The sequence below is a fragment of the Hibiscus syriacus genome, unplaced genomic scaffold (genome assembly GCF_006381635.1).
Source record: "Hibiscus syriacus cultivar Baekdansim isolate YM2019G1 unplaced genomic scaffold, ASM638163v2 tig00116970_pilon, whole genome shotgun sequence".
Taxonomy (NCBI): Eukaryota; Viridiplantae; Streptophyta; class Magnoliopsida; order Malvales; family Malvaceae; genus Hibiscus; species Hibiscus syriacus.
This window is the reverse complement of record NW_024063494.1, coordinates 2,399,947-2,418,804: the sequence shown is the minus strand read 5'-3', so window position 1 is coordinate 2,418,804 and position 18,858 is coordinate 2,399,947. Positions and strand designations below refer to the sequence as shown.

The 18,858-nt window shown below is 32.5% G+C and overlaps 2 pseudogenes; both read left to right on the top strand.

Annotated features, from left to right (window-relative positions):
• The first annotated feature begins 10,210 nt into the window (after positions 1 to 10,210).
• Positions 10,211 to 13,096, top strand: LOC120191638 (annotated as a pseudogene).
• A 2,878-nt stretch (positions 13,097 to 15,974) lies between these two features.
• LOC120191493 lies at positions 15,975 to 16,936 on the top strand (annotated as a pseudogene).
• Positions 16,937 to 18,858: the final 1,922 nt, after the last annotated feature.

The following is an 18,858-nucleotide window of genomic DNA, read 5'->3' as shown; positions in this document are numbered from 1 at the left end:
TCTCACCATACAAATAATGATTCCAAATCTTTAGAGCAAAAACAACCGCTGCTAACTTAAGATCATGAGTAGGATAATTCCTCTCATGCATCTTTAATTATCGAGAAGCATAGGCTACCACCTTACCTTCTTGCATAGGTACACAACCCAAACCATTATGAGATGTATCACTATACACCACATATTCTTTGTTCGATTCCGGTTGTACCAACACTGGTGCTTTCGTTAAAATGTTCTTTAAAGCTTTAAAACTCTCTTGACATTTCTCAGTCCAAGCAAATGAACCATCCATTCTCAAGAGCTTGGTCAAAGGAGAAGCAACCATCAAAAAGTTTTTCACAAACCTTCGATAATAACCAGCAAGTCCCAAAAACTTCTGATAGCCAAAACTCACACTTTGACATTTTGGAATATAACTTTTTATCCTTAAGTATCTCAACACAATACGAAGATGAACATCATGTTCTATCTTTGTATTCGAGTATACCAGAATGTCATCAATACAAACCACCTCAAATTAATCTAAGTAAAATTGAAATACTCGATTCATCAAGTCTATGAATGCTACCTGAGCATTTTTCAAACCAAACTGCATTACTACAAACTCGTAGTGTCCATACCGTATTCTGAAAACTATCTTTGGAACCTCTTACTCTTTAATCTTTAACTGGTGATATCCCGATCTAAGATCAATCTTATAGAAAATAGATGCTCCCATAAGTTGATCAAACAAGTTATCAATCCTCAAAATATGATATTTGTTCTTGATAGTTACTTTGTTTAACTATCGATAGTCTATGCATAATCGCATATATCCATTTTTTTATAAACAATACCGATTTACCCCAAGGTATAATATTCGGTCTAATGCATCCTCCATCTATCAATTCTTGCAATTAGTTCTTTATTCTCTTAACTCAATCGAAATCATTTGATACGAACCCATAAATACAAGATCAATGCCCTAATAACCATTAATATTGTATTCCACCTCTTAATCTGGAGGTAACCCAAATAATAAATCTATAAAGACATGGAAAATTCCGAGTTATAGAAATATCATATGATCTTACGTCAGATACTTGAGTATATATCACATTAGCTACAAAAGCTATGCATCATTTTTACATCATCTTAATCGTAACCATTGCTGATATCACTTATTGATGATTTCACTTTTTCATCAATCATTAAAATTTTTAATTTCTCTGCATTTTTCTAAATTAATCGCTTCTTGCGACCATTAATCCAACCTTAATGCAAAGACAACCAACTCATGATAAAAATGATCTAAAACTCGTTAATGATAATCACATAAAATTTATCATTAATATAAACTCATGAATCTTTATCGGACATTCACTATTTGTCCGTCTAACACTTGTATCATGATCGTGACCTATGGGTCTTCCGCTATAATAACACTTGATATCAAGTAGAATTGAATATCTCTACTTTAGAATTCCTTTTTTCATTCTTAAGGAAATCTGTATAACTTTTCCAGATCCAAAATAATGTTTTCGAACAGTTAAAACATTTTCCATCTCAAATGAAAATCTCAATGTTCACATCATTCAATAAGAAAACTTGATAAATTTGTAGCAATAACTTCATAACAGTTAATGCTAAAATCACACTATCAAGTAATTTACTATTTTTCCTCTCACTAGGAATCTGACACTTTTCAAGTTCTTAAGAATCCATCTCAATCTAAACAATATTTTCATTATAGCATGGAATGGTTAGACAATCCATTCTCGTATATTTACCTTCACAAGGTAACTCTATCGAGTTTTATGGACTTGATATATATTCTCAATCCAACTCATAACCATTTGATTCACTAATAATTCAACTTTCTGTAAACTTTTAGCGGAAATCATATTTACCGCTTACTCAAATCAACAATGATTTAAACAATTTAATATTTAGCTTAAATATTTCTCACTTATTTAAGCTTACCTGGATAAACCTCAGAATCATAATAAATTCAAAAATCTCCTCTGGATCCTCATCTGATTTTACTTTTCTTGTAAGCCATTCAAACTTTTTAATCGATTCTTCCAATTTATAAAATTCATTGGAAACTGAAGCATTTCTTCCACAAAATGGAGAAAAATCCTTTATAACATCCACCCATCTAAGGTGTTTTACATAAGTCATGTCGGGTCCCTTTTTGGTCAATTTCAATCTCGAATTTCTTTTCAACATTTTTAACTTTCTAACATTTGTCTTTAATTCCAATATCTGAACATAGTCAGAATCATCATATATTAGTAAAGAATAACTTTACTCCCAATAAGCATCATCACAGTATATATACAGCTATCAGTAACTTTTGACATCCTAGTGGCATGTATACACTTTTTAACTCAAAACAAACTCGGTTTAGTCCTAGAATCGGCTAAACCTGTAGTTCTGATGCCAATAAATGTAACACCCATAACCCGTATAATTATACCTATACAGATTATAGATGTCACCCGAATTTCTAAAACCATTTTCCAATTCAAAAGCAATTTAAAATTTATTTCCTTAAAATGATAATTGATATTATAAAAATATCATATCATAAAATTTAAGTTTCATTGTAACCAATTTAAATTCAAAAGATTTTTTATGAATAGTAAATAGTACTCGTGAACAGTAACAGTGATGGTATCGGTACATGTAGCAGGGTATCGATACCCCTGAATCATTCTGGAAATTTTTCTTAAAACGTGGTTATTGTTCACTACTACAGTAACTTTAAAAAATTACATATAAAACTCATAAAAATTAACCTTTTATTGCTATCAATTTATCAATTTGTTTCCAAATTAATTCAACAAAATAAATTGAACATTTTCAAATTACATGCCACTATCTGAAATCAAATTTCATCGCATGATGTCTTACTGATATTGGAATATACCTCTCAATGCATGATGTCACTTTGAACTCTTTAATCCACTATTGACTTTTTACCTACGCGTGAAAATCATCACACGCTAAGTATAAACTTAGTGAGGCAATTAAAACATTTAACAGTGCAATACAATTCATGCATGATTTTCAATGTCAAAAATCAAATTTCCATAAAATCATTTTACTAACATATCCAATATTTTACTAAGATAAAAATAATATAAAATCTCTTACCATTTATCCCATAAGCTCGTAAGCTTATTTTACCAAAATACTTACCATTTAAATTTCATAAGCTCGTAACCTTATTTTATCAATATACTTACCATTTATTTCCATAAGCTCGTAAGCTTACTTTACCAATATACTTACCATTATTCCATAACCATATACCATAGTCCATAAACCGTAGGCAATAGCCCAATATAACACCCTGAGGACCCTGGGTATACGAGTAAAATACATGCATCGTAGTGCTAAACCTGCACTAAGCTATGTCATAGTGCTAATCCGACAATACACATAAGGTCGTGCCCACCACCTTCACTAAGCTTACGCTATAGTACTAATCCGGACATAAACCTGCACTTAGTGTCCTTACACACTATAGTGCTAATATAAACTTACAGCTGCTATACTCTATGGCATGCCAACTATACCCTATCCCTCAATGACTTACTTGGGCATATAGTCTATTTTATTTGATTCATCCATGGCAAAGTATATTATCAATATTTAATATTGGACAGTTCATACCCGAAAACATTCATGGTAAAATATCACATTTTTCATAATCAATGCATTTTAATTTCATACTATGACATTTCAATGTCAAATCAATTTATAAAAATATGACATAATATCATGCTGATATAAACAAGGTCGACTTATCGCAAGTCTTCCTGATGATGTATAAAACATCCTTGTATAATTTCATGCATGTATTGCACTCACCTTGACACTTTATATCTTTCAAAATATGAGTCTCACTATGTTCCACAGTAAACCTTTTTTATACTTGATTTGCTTCAATCGCAAATCAAACATGATCTGTATAAATCACAAATTCATAATAATACATATGTTAGTATTGTACTAACATAAACATATCCCAAAATAACTCCATAATATATTTGAAACACATTATCTATCAAAATACTTAATACTTAATAATTTCCTTTTAACATTGAACCAACTTTTCCAATTTACACAAAATGGTCCTTCACCATTTTATCACTTAGAATTTCGATACAAAAATTCTAGTATTGAAATTATTATCAACCAAGTACACAAATGCATAATTACAATAACACTCCCAACAATTCGAAATTTGTATTACAATCACCAAACTTTCTAAAATTTCCATATTCTGACAACATGCACTACCTTTAAATAATCAGTATTCTGTATTGATATACACATTGTAATTTAATTCCGTTTCTTCCTTTGTAAACTAGACTCGAATACGAATCTATCCATATAAAGAACTCTTCTAATTCATTCTATATAATTTATGGTGAATTTTCAAAGTTGACCAACAGAATCTGTTTTGCAGAATCTGCTGTCCGATTTTTCTGACCTTTCCTTGGTTAAAAATCCATATTTTTTTGTATACACCTTGAAATTGATCCCCATTTATTTTAAAGAAAACTAGATCGATATATGAACAAAATAGAAAAAATAACCTCCAAATTATTTTTATATAAATTCTGCTGAATTTGCAAACCCACTGTAAATCTCAAAATTTAAACTGTTTTCTTAAACCTCATCCTTAGGCTCTTCATCAAATCTTACAACCAATTCTTTAAAATCACTTAACTCTTCAAAACCCATAAAACACAAGAATCAACATCCCCTTCATCAACTCAAGATGAATTTGAACATGAACCCTAGTAATATTCATGTCAAAACATAGAGAATTAAACGTAGAATATTTTTCTTACTCACACCGAAGTGTAATTCTCAACAAGATTGCTTCAAAATTCAAAACAAAAATACCTACCTTGCAAGCTTGGGGGTGTCAGTCTTGGATGAAGAAGAAGCTGAAGATGCTCCGCCATATTTGATATTCTAATGCTATAATAGATCTAACACATGCTTAATAATATATCATAGAATTTTTTATTCAACACCATAGGAAATTCCATTTTTACCCTTAATGAGTCTTCCTATTCACCATAAAACCATGCCATCATATCCTTATCATATTACAAAGTCAAATATGAATTATTTTGACATTTATTTCTGAAATTCCCCTTGATTTTCAAAAATTGTGTTTTAGTCACTAAATTCCACTGCTTCAATTAAATCTGAAAAATTGCACAATTCCAAACCAAATTTCTCTGATCTAAAATATTAAAATAATATTTCCAACCATATTATAAACATCCTTCCAATTTTTGTAAAATTCCAATTCGATATGAAATACCGATTTCCTTACCCGCTTTAACCCTTTCTAATTTTTCTTTACTAAATTTCCAAATCCTAAAATATAATTTCTATAAAACTTCACTCTCAAGAGTAAACCATCTATTTATGGAATAAAATTCTTTTTAGGAAATTATCACTTAATTCCAAAACTTTTTCCCAATTTTCTACTTTGACCATCAAACTTTCAAAAATTTCATTTTGGTCATTGACTAAATTGTTGGGGTACTACATTTACAGTATGTGTCGATCTATCGGGTAAGCAAATTAACTCAAGCTAAGCAACTCCCATAACTAATGCATGTTGACTCGTCCATTCGTTACTCTTCCAGGTATTCACTCTTGAATATGAACAAATCTGGTCCATAAATCATCTTCTGAGTCATCGTTTAATGGATCTTAAGGAGACGAACAAATATTTTATAATGATCTTTATTTCATTTCCATGTTTCAAATATATAAGTAAATGTCTATGTACTTGATTTATGGTTCATAACCCAAAGGGATGATACATCATGTAAACTCATCAGAGTTTCCAGACTTATCTAAATCACTTACTTAATCCTCAGTCATTGAGGTTACATAGTTCATTTGGTAGTCAAGTCTATCCTTGTTATTCCAGAGTTTTCCAGAGTAATTCGGACGTTTCTGAATTTTGGATACATATTGTACTTCCGTTCAGTTCAATTTGGTCTTCGTGGTTGATTTGTCTAACAAATATCCAATTCTTAGTGTTGAATGCGATCTAGAGTTGAGCTAAGCTGAGTACTTCCATAATTACCATCGAGATAAACTTGAGAAGACGAACATGCATTCAAGTGATATCCATGTCGTTCAGGTACTGACATATCATTAGGGTTGATCGAGTCACTTAAGTTGTTTCTCATAGATTTTAAGGGTAGTACAACACCCATGTTTATTTGGATTTCTTAATTAATCCAAAATATTTACTTATTCTATGTCGTAAGGGTATTTTGGTGCTTAATGTTAATTCAATCCTTTCAGAGCTTGAGGATATCCAATCATTCATGGTCTTAGTGATATTCTTGATTCATTTCCATTCCAGGGTTATTTTGATTATTTTAGAGATCGAGAGTATTTCAATCCTTTTCTTCCATCCGATCTTAATATTTAATTCAAACTTATCATTTATTTCAGTACTTTCTAACAATTCTGATAAAAAGTACCATCGATAAATTATTTTTCAGGTATTTACTCATTTAGAGTCAACACGAACTATTTATACCTCTCAAGGGTATTTTCGTAATTTTATAACCAGATAATTTCGGTGTTAAACCCTTAACAAGAATAAATATAATTTGGATATCCTAAGGTTAATTGATTTCCCGGATAATCTCTGAACTTGAAATTATTCCTTATCAAACTTCTAGTAATTTGTACAAGTCATCTTGTGTTTAGAAATCGGTTATTCAGAGTTTTTAAGCAAAACTAGTATTTTCTATACACATCAGTAGTTTCATCAGATCAATATGTCTTTACAAACTTCTTATCCAACTTTCAGGGTCAATTCTTGTCTTTTTACAACATAAGGGTATTTTTATAATTTTAACTAATCGAAGTATTCTCATAATTTATCACTTAAACCTGTTCGGTTTGAATCCATCCATAATCAAACAGGCATAATAGATCAATCATATACATCTATGCATTTATTCATTATCAGCATGTTCCATTAAGCATAAAGAGGTAGTAATGTATTACCTCGATTTCTGTGTCATACTGATCGACCATTTAAACTCCATTCGAATGCCCTCGATCTTGAAATCAACTTCAAATTATTTCTCGGATACATATCAACAGAAATTTCATTAAAAACGAAGCTTAATTGCGAGAAACGGATCAAATCGGGTGATAAATCAGTGAAAAATAGGTTACCAGGTTCGAATTTGGCAAAACGAACTTCAGAATCAGACTCAGGATGTCGAAAAACATATAATATGACTTTCAAAAAATTTGACTTTTTGGTCAAAGTCAACGATTGGTCAACGGGTCGAGCAATCAAGTCGGCAGTTGGGTCAGATCGAACGGGTCGGGTCGGACCGGGTCAGCTCATTTCAAAGCTGTTCACCACACGGTGGATATTCGCCATGCGCAAGGGCGGTGCTTGGGTACGGGTACGATGGTCTACTGGCTCCAAAAAATTCTACAAAAATTCTTAAAATTATTTTAAGAGATTTTGAGACACTTACCAAGCTCGGTTCACAATTTTTAACGGTGGAGAGCTTGATTCCAAAACATCGGAAACTTTAACTTCCTCACCCCTCACATGCCGGTGACGACGGAGACAAAAAGAACAACGGTGAACTCGGAACGATGCAAGGAACACGATGGTACGGGAGGTGTCAAAAATAGAGCAACGATCGACGACGAATCGATGATTTTCACGGCGGTAGAGTTTAAAAACTTCGAAACTTTGAGTTAAATTTTACGGCGAACGGCAATGATTTACGATGAGAAGTTTGAGGGGTTTTGTTCACCGCTCGACAACGAACACGATGGTGGTTTTGGATCGATGAATGGTGGCCGGACGGTAGAGAAATAGAGCTCAAAAAAGTTGACGAGGGAAGAGGAAATGGGGAAATATTCTGGGAAAACAGACGTAGGAGGGGTTTTATAATTCAACACATAAGAAAAATGGGTAAATTCAGGATTGGGTCCCTAAATTTCCTACACTTCCTAAAATGGTCTGCCAACTTCGAAATTTTACACTTTAATCCTCAATTTCTTCCAAAATACTTCTTAAATTCAATACTTTATATTTTCTAAAATTTAACCCTAAATTGGGGTGTGATAGCCTTAGTAAATGAATACCCTTTTCAACTTGCATATGTAACAATATTTAAATTAAATAAAGTTCAAACTCAAAATTTCTGATTTAAATATAGGGTAATCAACTAGGTACCAATTTTTGGGCGCTTGTGGGGGTGCTAATCCATCCCCACGCGTAATCGATTCCCGAACCTAATTTCTGGATTTTCGCAGACCTTAAAACTTGGTATTTTGATAAAAATAATGTGTTTTATTAAAATCACCCGGTTTTTATAGTGTCCCAATTGCACCTTAAATGATTGGTGTCGACTCCTCACATTTCAAAAATCTTTTCAAAGGAAACCCCCAAGTCGGTATCGATCTTTCCCCTCTCGGGCGAAAAACAACGCCGACAAGTTTGTTTGGCAATAATATAAGATTACAGTGTTTGGTTAAAAAAAATATAAGATAAGAAAAATGTATATTTTATCAAATTGTCCTTGAAATATATTTCCTTTTTTAACAAGTTAAAGTCTCAATATTGAAGTTAAAATATTTACATGAAAACCCATAAAAATAAAATATAATTTTCTATTATTTATAATTTGCATATTTTTTAATAAATTTGTTGACTAATAACTTAATATATATATAGATTTATTTATTTTTTATTTATTTGAAAATACGTAAACATACTTACACCGGTGTAAGTATGTGTTAAGTGCTAACATTTTTATTTTATGCACTTACACCGATGTATGTGTTAAGTAAGTATTACACTTTTTTATTTTATTCATGCTATATGTATGAATTGTACGACGAAACATCATATCGAATTATTTAATAAAATTAAAAAATATAAAAAAACATAATAAGAAAATCTTTTATTATAAGCATCATATTAACAAACTTTTGAAGTAATTAGCAAACTTATATATTGTAATTGTAATTTAATGTCATAACATTTTAGCATATGAGGGAGCAGTGGACAATAAATATCTGTGGCCCCTCATATACTATGTTACTAATGTTCAACTGGGGAGCATTTTTAGTGGCCCATTAAGGTCATTCATTAAGGCCCGTTATGTCCAACTTATAAGAGTTGTTTTGGTTGTTTTAAATTCTACCAAAAATGTCATGGAATATATATTTAGGATGGGTTTTGTATCATAATATAATTGTATAAAAATATAAGTATATTTTATAAAAATAATAATTATATAGTTAGTCATTTATACACCTTTCTAAATAGTATTGATTACCGTAAAATTTTAACTTTAAAACTTAAAAATATTATATAAATATTTAAATGTTTGCTAATAAAATTTATACACCCATTATTAGTTTTTATTTATGGGTGTATAGAAAAAAATAAACTTTTGATTTGGATTAGAATTAAGGGTAAACTACACATCTAGTACATAAACTATCAATTTTAATCCGTTTTAATACCTGAACTTTCAATTTTTTTAAAATCATACATGAGGTTTAATTTTTTTTCATTTTAGTACCTACGATTAAGTTTTGAAAAAATAAAAGTCTTATTATCAAAACACGTTTAGTACCTAAATCATATTAAAGTTTAAAATAAAGGAAAATTTAGGTACTAAAACAGATAAAAAATGATAGTTTAGATATAAACGTACTAAATTTTTAACGATAGAGAATTAAAATGAAATAAAAAAAATAAACTTTAGATATGATGTTAAAAAATTAAAAGTTTAGGTTTTAAATTGATAAAAAAAAATGATAGTTTAGATAATTTACCCTAGAATTAAACGTGAACAACGTAGCCACCGCATCAATGACTCTCTAAGTTATCTTCGTTGGATAATTATTTCACCCTCACACTTACGTGTTTTTTACATTAAATAATATATCAAAATTTTAAGAAAAATATTTATAATATTTTATAAAAATTAATCCAAATTTAAATCCATTCAAGCTTTTAAAATATACAAATATTATAATAATAAAAATTTCAATGAAACTATGATAAAATATATTTTTATAATAATATTTTATAGGGAGTTGTACTTTAATTATATGTCAGAACACGTGTTATATTACAAGACGTAATCCGTTAGGCGCACCTGTCACCTGTGTCTGAATTCTAAACTCTTTAAGTAAAACGTGCGAACTCTAATTAGAAACAAAATAATTGTTCTCGACAAGAATTGCTTTTTCTTATAAAATTTAACGCCGGAGAATTATGATCGGCAGGAGGGTTTTCCAAAAGAGAGTCTGGATTAACGGTCGCCGATGGCTCTTTCCGTCATCGCCTCCATATCCGGTGCCGGCGTCGGAGACGGTGGAGTACTGCAAACGTCAGTTCTCTACCCGCGTTTTGGTGGCGTTTTCATCGCCCAACAATAATCCCGTCAAGGTCAGCTGTTTGTTCATCGACCCAATTTCCATTCAACTTCAAATTTTTGAATTATAAAACTAATTTGATGGTTTTGTTGGATTTGCAATTCTGGTTATTGTTATTAATTGTTAATTAATTTTATCATTGTTGTTGTTCTTGTAGCTGAGATTTTCATATTTGGAAAATAAATTTATGTTTTTTTCTAGTAATGCTGTGGCTGATCTTCCTACGAATGGAATCGTCGATGTGCCATTGGCCCAAACTGGTGAAGGTATTGCTGAATGTGAACTGCTTAAGTGGTTCGTTCATGAGGTGAGTAGGGTTGAATTATTTGTGCTTTAATTCGATGAATTAGGCTTAATTTTGTTTAATCTTGATGGGCTTTTTTTAGGGGGATGAAGTTTATGAGTTTCAACCCTCTGCGAAGTTCAAAGCGACAAAGCGACTATCGAGATTACGAGTCGTTACAAAGGGAGAGTTGCTCAAGTTCTCCACGTTCCTGGAAGCATCGTAAAGGTGAGAATCGCCTGCTAGTTTCGAGCTTCTTTGTTTGATATTTATGCTGATTGTGATGGTAGTCTGTTGTGTGATTTGCTCGGTTCTTGAAGAATCAAACGCCTTATTGAATATAGCAGGTTGCTGGCAAATTTGCTCGGTTCCATTGAACATCGGATTTTCATAGTTCAGTTATGGAAGGAAAAACTTGAATCTGTGTGTTTATCCTTAGAATGTGATGAGGATATTTGATGCTTCCAAGTTTAATAAAATTGCAGGTCGGGGAAACTCTTCTTAAGATGGCTGTTGAGGAAAATCGGATTGAGGAAATCCAGGTACCATTGGTGATAGTCGGTAATTTGGAAAATGAAAAACATTCCGATACTAAACTAAACAAAGGTTGTACTGGTGGGATCCTATCCACACCTGCTGTTCGGAATCTCGGGAAAGAACATGGTATAAACATTAATGATGTCCAAGGAAGTGGCAAAGACGGAAGGGTATTAAAGGAAGACGTACTTAAATATGCTGCCCAGACAGGTATCATCAAAGACCCGTCGTTTACTGCTACTGCTGATCTCGGAGAACTGTTACATGGAGAAATGAGTTCTCCACATGTGTCAGTGGAAGGTTCAGGGAACTATGAGGATACGATCGTCCCCTTAAGGTATGTGGTATTGATATGTGTACTTTAGATCTAGTGGAATTATATTACACAAATATGATCCGCATTGAGCAATGTCTTACATATACATTTATTTATAGTCAAAATGTTAAAAGTCGGTTTAAAACGAGCATCACACAACCACTGTTAGCAATCATGTGAGCAAAATTAGCCGTAAGGCTGTAATTTCAAGTTCGAAGTTGAACTTTGCAGTTTGATTTGAGAGGCACCGGAGGTAGAATTTTATCTTTTTAATACCGAGTTAGAGTTGCTATGATATCGCTGATGGCAGTCTTACGAATGGTCAACTGTTCTTTTGTATTTATGGAAAATATCTATTTGCAAGTTGCCCGACTAAGTTTGCACCAAAAGCATGATGATGATTTGTTTTCTTCTCCAGGGGATTCCAGCGGACAATGGTTAAAACGATGTCAATGGCTGCTAAGGTTCCACATTTTCATTATGTAGAAGAGATTGATTGTGATGCACTTGCAGAGGTTAAAGCTTCTTTTCAAACCAACAATTCTGAACTCGGTATAAAGTTCACGTTCCTTCCGATACTGATAAAGTCACTTTCAATGGCGTTGAGCAAATATCCCATGGTGAATAGTTGCTTCAACGAAGAGTCAGTTGAAGTAATCCTTAGAGGTTTGTAGATTTATTCGGTTCGTTTTTCCTTAAGCTGTCTTCTTGTATGGTTATCCATTGTATCAGTCTCGGTTGCTTCTCTCCCTCAATTCGCCTGACACGAATCATGGATATTCCTGTTGATTATTTTAGGTTCCCATAACATTGGAATTGCCATAGCCACTCCATACGGCTTGGTGGTGCCGACATAAAGAATATTCAGCATCTTTCTATCTTGGAGGTTCATTACGTTTGATTATCATCTATTTAGGGATAGTAATCGAAGCATAATATTGAATAATGTCGTTCTCTTATCCTCATATTGTCGGTAATACCTGTAGTCCTTGTTCTTCGCTGTGCTTTACTGTACTTTATCATACATTCAGATTACGAAGGAACTCTCACGGTTACAACAATTAGCACTGGACAATAAGCTCAGTCCCAACGATATATCCGGTGGAACAATAACACTGAGCAACATCGGAGCCATCGGTGGAAAATTTGGTGCCCCCATCGTCAACTTGCCTGAAGTAGCCATCATCGCAATGGGTCGAATACAGAAACTTCCACGAGTGGCATACGACGGTGACATTTATTCCACCTCAATCATGACTGTAAGTTACAATGACATCATACCGTTCCAACATACACCATGACCTTTCTCTTCGGTGAGATGCAATAATCCGACGATGACATGTGACACGAGATATTCCCTTTCGTTCTCAGGTTAACATAGGTGCGGATCACAGGGTCCTCGACGGAGCAACCGTTGCGAGATTTTGCAACGAGTGGAAACGGTTCATCGAGAAGCCGAGCTCCTCATGTTGCATATGAAATGAATACCCTAGTGATGGTAGAACTTGGCGATAAACCTCAATTTAGAGCCAATAAAATAGTTTCTAATTTCCTATTATTAGTATCAAAGTAATTACTTCCCTATATCAAATAAATTTGTTAAAAGTGAATGAGGAGATTTAATAGTGTTACTCAATTAAACTAACTTCTTAATTTTAATAAAGTAAAAGACCAAATTCTAACAAACTAAAATTGCTGGCTTAATTTGTAAATTTCTGTAAAATAAAAGGATGAGATTTAAAATTAAGTTTGATTTGAATTGTACTTTCGGTTTTTAGGGGAAAACAAAATTACCACGGCTCCGTAATTTGAAGCTTTCTGCAATTCGATTGAGAAACCCAAACTTTTTAATTTCATCATTAAATTCAGAATAGTAAAAATCCTCTGAATATGTTAAATTTTAATTCGATTTAATTTTATACAAAATATTTTAAATATAAGTTTAGAATGAATTGAATGGATTTTATGAATGAGAAAATCGAATCGGAAAAAGGTTTTTTTAAAAGAAATCTTTGTTTTTATTTAAAATAGGAAATATACTAAATTACAATAAATATTTAAAATCATAATCGTAAATTAAACACATAATTATAACAATTTCCTATAACTATTGAAACAAAATTAGCAACGTAAGATCACATAAAGAGTATACTAAAAAAGATTAAAATGTAACTAAGAAAACTCAAACAAAGATAAATACAAATAGACATGATCACATTGGTAAACGAACTACAAAAGGAGATCAAGCTACTGAAAGAAAATCGACAAACCGCAAATCAGACTCAAACGACGTGAAAAACTATTCATGAACGCATAAAGGGTATCAAAATACAATTCGAGAGCCCAAAGCAATAAAGATCAACAACATAACTGATAAACATCATCTTGATCAATCATGATGATGACTAATTAACCCTTAAAAGAAGATAAGTGAAAACAATGACTAAACAATCGAAAAATATACCAAAAGACAAAAGAAAACGTGTCATAAAGGTAGAAAAACGTGTCACACATGCAGACTTATTGAAAATAAAAAAATAAAAAAAATAAAAGGATAATAAAGAATATTGACAGCAACAACCAATATTAAAGTTGATGTCGCCGCTATCAACTAAGACAAAAAAAAAGAGTAACAACTTATCAATGAGAGAAAAATAAAGTGAATTCTATCACGTCAGTAGGATGGTTAATATTAATCCTAAAGATAAGAGTATATTTAAGAAAATAATAAAATATTTTTGACCTAATCCGACCAATAAATGTATTCCCATTATTTGAAAATTTATAAAAAATAATTTATCACGTCAAGGAAAAGAGAAAAGAAATAAAAAATTTACATACCTAATTTTTCTAAAAGAAATATATTAAAATTTTGAATTTTTGGATCCTGATTTATGGTCATTCCAAATAACGATGGTCCTACATCGACCAAAATCACATGATACCCAAAATTTATCCCTATTGACCTCAATGAATACCATCATACTCGTATAAAAAGTAAAAATCAAATTAGAAAAATCAGACGAAGGATGCTTGAAATACGAGATTTTGATTAGAGCATTTTCTTGAAAAAAGATGAGATTTTGATAAGAATATTCCTTTGAAGTGGATGAACACATCAAATTCGATTGTGTTGTCAATATATTAAGTTTTGGTGTTCGTGAAAATCGAATTAAAATATGATGAAAGAAATTGAAGTGAAGGGAATCAAGAGATTCTTTCTTCTGCCTCCTTGCTTCTTCTAAAACCTGTTTTTTTTAACAAGCAATGGAAAAGGGTTAGTGAAGAAGATAACAGATAATGAAAAAAAAAATGGAAGCTTTTTGTAAAAACATCATTTCTTTGGGGACCTGAAAGTAGTTTAACTGGAGATCAAAGCCATAGTCACTGAAGTGTTGAGGTTCAGGAATGTTGAAGATTAGGGACTTGTTTGACATTTTTCTTCTCGGGAAAATATCTCCTTTTTGCTCTATGGATATGAAAATTTGGGGACAAAAATGGTGTTTTGGGTAAGTTAATAAGAAAATGGAAGTGTGTTGGAATTTTGGGTGAGTACAAGGTGGAAATGGCCGTTGGAGAGTGGCAAAATCTTTGGATTTGGGATGTGCCTACTACTTATTTAAAATAAGAATTTATTTTATTTTTATGTATAATTGATTGGGTGGTAAAATATTATTATTATTTCTTGAGATCCTCGGTTTAATCACCAGGAATATCGAAGGTACGAGGTTTTAGTGTTAAAAGGATGAGAATTTATATTTGACCATATACTATTTTGTAATTACCTCAAGTTTATACGTCAGTTAATTGTATTATACATCCTCAAATTATGATTATCTTTATAAATTAGTCTCTAAATTTTTAAATATTCCAATTTTATCCTTAAACTATGACTATCATTCTATCTATTCCTCATTTTAATCCCTAAATCAACATTTCAATTTCATCCCAAATTATATATATATACTAATCACATTCCATGTTAATAAAATCGTTATGTCAAGTTATATTATTATATGTTTGGAAAAAATAAAGTTTAGGTTAGACTATGGTTAAAACTAATTCCATATTTGGATGAATTTAAGGATGAAATTATAATATTTAAAAGTTTGGGATCAATTTAGAATGAGGATCATAGTTTGAGGATAAAATTAGAATATTTAAAATTTTAAGGACTAATTAAGAATTCATAGTTTGAGAATGAAATTATAATATTTCAAAGTTTAAGGATTAATTTTAAAATGAATATCATAATTTGCTCTATATATTTGAAAATTTTAACTTAATGGTATAAAACCCTCAAACTTAATTTATAAGGGCTCAAATCATTCTAACAATAATTTTTTAATTTAATGGTAAAAACGATGGAATGAGAATCCCTGCTAATTTGGTTCCCGCCGACGACAACGGCAACAACGGTAGTAGCTACGCTTTGAGCGGCAAAATCATGCTCGGCGCCATCGTCGTCTTGTTCTTCGTGGTGGTACTCATGTTTGCTCTCCATATCTACGCCCGCTGGTACCTTATCCGCGCTCGCCGCCGAAATTCCCGCAACCGCCGCCGTCGCCGATCTCAACTTGTCTTCTACGTCGACAACGACGCGACTCCCCCCACATCACGCGGCCTCGATGCGCGTGTTCTTAAGTCGCTTCCCGTCTTCACCTACTCCTCTGAAACACATCCGAGTTCCGTCCTTGAATGCGCCGTTTGCCTTTCGGAATTCGAGGAGGATGAATCGGGTCGGGTTTTGCCCAAATGTAACCACAGCTTTCACTCGGAGTGTATCGACATGTGGTTTCGCTTTCACTCCACGTGTCCTCTTTGTCGGGCGGGGAATCCGGATCGAATCTAAGATCCGACTTCTGTACCACGTGTCAGCACGAGGATGGTCAGCCCGTCTCGTCGGCAGTGAGGTTAGGGAGGAAGTTGTTGATTGAGGTCCCGATCGAGGGTTTCGTAGGTGAGTCCACTGGGTGTGACTCGTGGCCGAGTCAATCTTATAAATCACCTATGAGTCGCATGTTATCGTTTACGAGGATGCTGAGTAGAGACAGCAGAGGCAGTAGGACGAGTCCTTGTCCTTAACCGATAAACGCGACTGTATCTGAGTCGGATGTGGAGCGAGGTGTACACGACACTCGGCAAACCCAGAGCTGACTCAGTGAAACAAGTTTTTGGCTGATTTTTACTTTACCGAGACAGTCCACTCGGGCTGTGGGTTATCTGAAATTAAGGGAGAGTACACGTGGCAGATTTTGGGTTGTTGATGGTCGGGAATATTTGATTGTAAAATATTTTGTGTACGTGTATAGGTTTGATTCAATATTTCAGTTAATTTATATTTTTCTTTTGACTCTTCAATTTTATTTTTTATGTTAAAATTCCAACCATTCAATGGCTTTTGAATCTTATTAATACCAATTAATTAATTAATCGAGTAGTTAATAATATTCCTAAATAAAATTGTCATTTACAATTTCAATCGTTGTTCTTAATTTTGATCATCAACAAATTTATTTATTCTATCAACTGACTGACTATATTGAAAAATGCATGTAATATGAGGTAAGTTTCTGGTCGTTTTGTTTCGAAGGTGGGGGTTTATCACTTGATTTGTTCTCGCCAGTTAGAGCGTTCATATATATATATATATATATTTTGGTTTGGGTCTTTTGTGAATTTAGGAGCAGCGTTTTTTTTTTCTTCATGTTATGATTTGTCTTCTGATTACTGGTGTTGTTTCTCTATCTGAGATGTCTAAAGCGTTATGTTGATCTTATTAGTTTCGTGAGCAATGAAGAATGTACGGACTCGGTATGTTGAAGAAGTTGGTTCAGCGGCCGCTGTTCTCAATGAAGTTACTGTCGGGCTAGAGAAGATGCCAGAAAGTCAAATGATGTTACAAAAACACATCACAGAGTCTGCGGGGGGCTTCTTTTAGCTCGATGAATGCTCTATTTGACCATTGTGGTTGCTGAAAAGTCTTTTATTTAGGTTGTGGTTTCTCTATTTGATTCTCATCAAGGAAATACATATGTTGTCGTGCTCTCTTCCTCATGCAATGGTTCAGTGTTAAAATCTTTTGCGGGGTTGTCATTGATCGGTATAGGGATTGTGGCTTGGTGATAGTTGTGTTTAGGAGATTCTTTATTGTTGATCAGATCGTATGTCTATAATCTTAAGAGTGTTTAACGGTGTACTAGTTCTTTTGACAATATTCTTGATTGTGCCTAATTATGTGTACTATTTTCTTCTATATAGGATTAGGAGATTTTAAATGAGGCACACGAATAGACTTAGGTGTATGACTTAAATCCTTTTAATAAAATATATTGTTGAGTGAAAAAAATTCGACACGGTCTTATTCTTAAAAATTCTCAACCCACCTCAAATTCTTGCGTGTCTATGTTTCAAAGGAATCCGATCTTATAAGATTAAATTAAAACTATTTAATTTAGATCCTATGTCCATGATAATTTTTTATCTTGAATTTTATGAACGAAGAAAATAATTTAAACAAAATTTACTTATTTTTCATTGTAAAATTAAATATGACTTGATTATGAATATAATCGAAACACAATTTTACTATAAACATTATATAAACATGTTTTCCGATCTAAAGTCATTTTCTTCTGTTTATCAACGCGGTTTGCTGACACAGCTTATGTACTGAGGGTACTGATTATGAATATAATCGAAACACAATTTTACTATAAGCACGTTTGTCTCACATATGGTGTTAATGTTAAAAGTCTGTTGAAAAAGCTTGAACAAACCCTAATGTACTGAGGGTACTCGTTACAGTCGCACCTCTTAAAAATTTCAAATTTTATTGCACTTTAGATTTTTGTCTTTATATTTCCTATTGATTATCTAATTTTACACACCTTAAAATTTTATAATCGCATCCCTAAATTTTTAATATAACATTTTGACTTCACAGCCCTAATATAAATTTATGCATCTGTCTCTATCTACACCCAAGAAAATTCTCATTATAGGGCGGCTATTGCTTCACATTTAGCACAAAGAATACAGAATGATACAAAGAACTATTGGAACATCCACTTGAAGGAGAAGATAAAGAAGCTTCATCCATCTATGGAACTCCCCAAATGGCTTAGGGATTTTTAGAAAAGCTTGAATAAAACCCTAACTATTGGTTCAAGTTCAAGCACTGCAGCTGCAAATGCTTTAAGCATTTAGAAGATTTCTTAAACGATGTTGTGCTGAAAACGGAGCT